This window comes from Brassica rapa, chromosome A06 (assembly GCF_000309985.2).
Source record: "Brassica rapa cultivar Chiifu-401-42 chromosome A06, CAAS_Brap_v3.01, whole genome shotgun sequence".
Classification (NCBI taxonomy): Eukaryota; Viridiplantae; Streptophyta; class Magnoliopsida; order Brassicales; family Brassicaceae; genus Brassica; species Brassica rapa.
The window spans coordinates 10,372,428-10,376,604 of NC_024800.2; the positions used below are offsets into that span (position 1 = coordinate 10,372,428).

The following is a 4,177-nucleotide window of genomic DNA, read 5'->3' on the forward strand; positions in this document are numbered from 1 at the left end:
AAATTAGAAATACATTTATAAAATTATTTATCTTGGCTTATCATATGATTCAAATTATGATAAGAGGTTTTAATTTATTTATACAAGCTCATAAATTAATTTATAAAATCTATTTTTAAATTTTATTTTATATGAAATGATAAATCACTTAATTTATTTTTTCTTAGGTGTCGATCATATATAGAGTTTGAGAAAAAAATATTATAACTTGATTTATTAATGTATTTTCAATTTTTATTTATTTATGATTACGAAAATTAGTTCTAGAAATAGTTTTATCAGTATCCAAATGACCTAAATATAAGGCACAAAATAAATTATGGTAATTAAATATTTGATTTATATAATATATATAATGCTTCATAAAATTATTTTTAGCAATCAAGTATTTCTAAATTATATAAAATATTCCAAAAGTTTTAGTATTATATAGCTTCAAAAATTAAATAATTTTATTAAAAACTGAATCATGAATATTATACATAATTAATTTTAGTACAATTATCAATACAAAATATCAAAAAAAATATTTAAAATAGTCATATTTATATTTTTTTAAACAATTATTCTTAGAAAAATATTAAAAAAAAAAACATATTAATAAAAAATATTTCAACTAAAAAAATTATAATAAATATATTGTTACAAAACATTCAAATCCGTGAAACCACGGGCATCCACCTAGTTTTCTTTAAAAAAGAAGATATTCCCACTTTTAAAAGTATGTGAATTCCGTACATAGCAGTTAGATGAATATATCTAGCTTGTGATGCAATCGAAAATTTAATATGATTGTTGATCACGCAATGGATATTTAGAAAGAATTTGTGGCTTCCTAAATTTTAGTAAGTCAAACTTAATTAGTTCATATACGGATATTAATGCTTAATTGTTTTCAAGAAAAAAATTGTTTTTTTAGAGCAAAAATGATAATTATGTCCATTTAAACTAATTTCATATACTTTATGTCCCATTAGGTTAATTATTTTCAAAATGACAAAAAAACTCTTAAAATTTTAATTTTAAAATATAATAAATAATGGGTTCGATCAAGCAGGATAGATCGATCCAAAATTACAAGGTCGAACAGATCAATCGATCCTGAACATTATGAGGAACAAAATAAACGAGGAGCATATACTGATCGAGCTGGTCCATTTCACTCGATCGGCAAAGGTCGATTTCATACACTACATGCAGCATAGATATGAATCATAGTAGAAATAATGTGAAAATTTTGTGAACAATCAATGAAATATAGAAGACTGCGTGAGAAAATGGTTACAACGTTTTAAAAAAAAATCGATTTTTTTCAAAATATGAAAATGAATATTCCCAAATATTTTGTTTCCATATTTTTAGAAACTGATTTCTTATCCGTAAAATATTGTTAATCTGTAGAAATCGGTTTCTACATGTCTTTAGAATTATAGTAATGTGTAGATTTTGATTTCTACATGTTTTAGATTTACAGTAAATCTGTAGAAGTCGGTTTCTACGTGTCTTAGATTTATATTAATGTGTGGATTTTTATTTCTAAAGATTTTAGATCGGTAGATTAAGCGCGGAATGTGTATTCTAAATATTTTTAGAATATTATTATTTACGTATATCACATATTCTAAACATTGTAGATTCAATGAAAAAAATAGATTTCGTTTTTTACTTCTGAGAATGTCATTTCTACTTTATTTAGAATAGAATCTGAAAATTATGATTTAAACATTTTTAGAACTGAGAAAAATACCATTAAGTTCATACATGTATTTTATCAATAGTTACTATATTCCTAATTTTTTTGTTTGTAAGACATTTATTAAATTTATATTCAAAAATAGGTATTATAAGCAAAAATGACACAAAATAGATATTAGTCTAAAAAGACATAGTTATCATTTTTTTCTTCTCTAAAATTTTTTTTCCCAATTTTCAATTGGTTGACTATGATCTCACTGTATGTTGTTTACAATTATGATTGAGCACGCAAATATTGTATACGTTTTTGCAAGATTTTTGGCTTCATATTTAATATTTTGTTTACCAAATGTTATTTTCCTTGCAGGTAATATCTTTATGAATCAAAATACATAACCGGTTGGTTACTTAAACCGAATGCTTGAAATGGATAATGAGAAAAACAGGACCAGCTTGTCAGAGTACGTTATATCTATAAAAAATATATTAGTAATATAATATCTAACCTATACTAAAAGTTGGATATGTTCAACAACTAACGTCTCCACCTAAACATAAAAAATCATCTAATTATAGAGTTTCAATCTGCCACGTCATAAATAATAACTAAATTCTAAAATCAATTAAATAATACGGACAGAGCAGCCCAAAGCCCAAATTACCTTAGGTCTTCCTAACTCTGTCTTCAATAGTATCGGTGACTTTCCTCCTTCCTCTCCCATTCACTGTTCTGTGAAAATCAAACGTCACCGGTCAAAGATCTTCGAGAAACATATTTCCTCAAACTTTACTATCCTTCTCAAATTAATAACGATCCTCTCTCTCTCTTCAGCTTCAAATATCTTTATATATAAGCTGATGCGTACTTACACAACGAACTTCCAATCCAACTACAACATGGATGCTCATCCAGCTTAGGCATCTTCTCATCGATGAATAGGTACCGTTTCATTTTCTCCTCTAATTTTAATATTTGTAATCTCCAACGACGATTCTTTTAAGGACAATGAACTTTGTTTTTTGTGTGTTTTTAATCTTTGATGTGATTTCTTTCTATCCATGCTATGCTAATTGTTTTGGATTGCACAGAACAAGTTGCAGAATTTGGTTTGATCACTATTGAGAACTTGAGTTCGACAATCAGTTAATATACGAGTCAAGCTTATTAGAATTTTCTGACTGTCTTTGTGCTTTGTGATCTTCCAGGTTCACCTGGATCAAGCTATGGAAGAGACATGACCGAAAACATGTGCTCTGTTATATATTCTTATTGTGCTTTTCCTTACTCTTGCTTTGAAATCTCGGAAGCATTTTCGTTACAACCATATGATCAGAGTTCTGATCTTTTGTTATCTTTTTTTTTTGGCTGCTCTATCCGGTAGACATTTGTCCTTTTGTTGGTATTTTTCTGCTCTACTCATAAATGGCTCGAGTAGATAATATATGATGTTTAGTGGCTTTTGTTGTTTTATTGATGTTTTATAAGTTGTAACAGTGTATAAGGCTTTCAGTGCCACTAAAATTATTTTCAATCCACACATACAATTTGATAATTACTATATTACATACCATAAATAAAAATATGAAAACATAATTTAATACATTGATGGCCAATATAAATATTGAAGGGAAGTTAGAGAATTTATAATATCAATTTAAAATTTATATATAATTTAGTAATTTATATCTAAATTAAAATAACATTATGAAAAGTTATTGGATATATACTCTCTCCATTTCATGAAAATAGTAGTTTTGAGATTTTTATTTGTTTCACAAAATTAGTATAACTTTATACTTTATTTACTCATTTTAAAAATAATATTTTTTTTTAGAAATTCTGTATTAAAGTAGAATTATTTTGGTATGATTTATTATTAAAATGGGTAAAAATTATAAAACTACAATTTTCGTGAAATAGAAAGAGTATATAATAATCTGCACAAGGTGCGGGTCATCTAGTGTTTTGTAATAACGAAAGATTTATGTTATATTTGTTAAAGTCAGTGGTATACGATAGTAAATACTGTAGAAAACTCATGGTTAAGTACAAAATGTATTTCAGTTTTAATAGTTTAGATATAAGAACTACCTCTTCCCTGTTATTTCAAAAATTCCCAGACATATCTACAAATGACTAAATAAAGAGCACTTCCAGGCTATGTTTTTACTCTTTATCCCTGTTAATGATGTTTATAATAGTAATATTAGCATGATTGATGTTATTAATATCTGATGTGGGATAGTAATAGGCTCCCTCGATATATAGGTGGGAAACGGTCAAACGGAAACAGCCCAAACCGTGGAAATATCACAACAATATGGACCACTTGTACTAGCTACATAAGTAAGAAACTGTTTACGTGGGAAATTGAAAATCATATGCTCGACCAAACACCATAGACTCTGGTACCATATTAATGATGAGCCTAACTCACACCCAAAAGCAACTCAAGAGTGCATGATTGTCCTTACATTTATA

General features: G+C 26.8%; 1 long non-coding RNA gene across 1 annotated transcript; it reads left to right on the forward strand.

Annotated features, from left to right (window-relative positions):
• The first annotated feature begins 1,512 nt into the window (after positions 1-1,512).
• LOC103873135 lies at positions 1,513-3,248 on the forward strand. Its single transcript, XR_633842.2, has 2 exons — positions 1,513-2,635; positions 2,902-3,248. It is a non-coding gene; the product is annotated as an uncharacterized LOC103873135 (long non-coding RNA).
• The last annotated feature ends 929 nt before the right edge of the window (positions 3,249-4,177 follow it).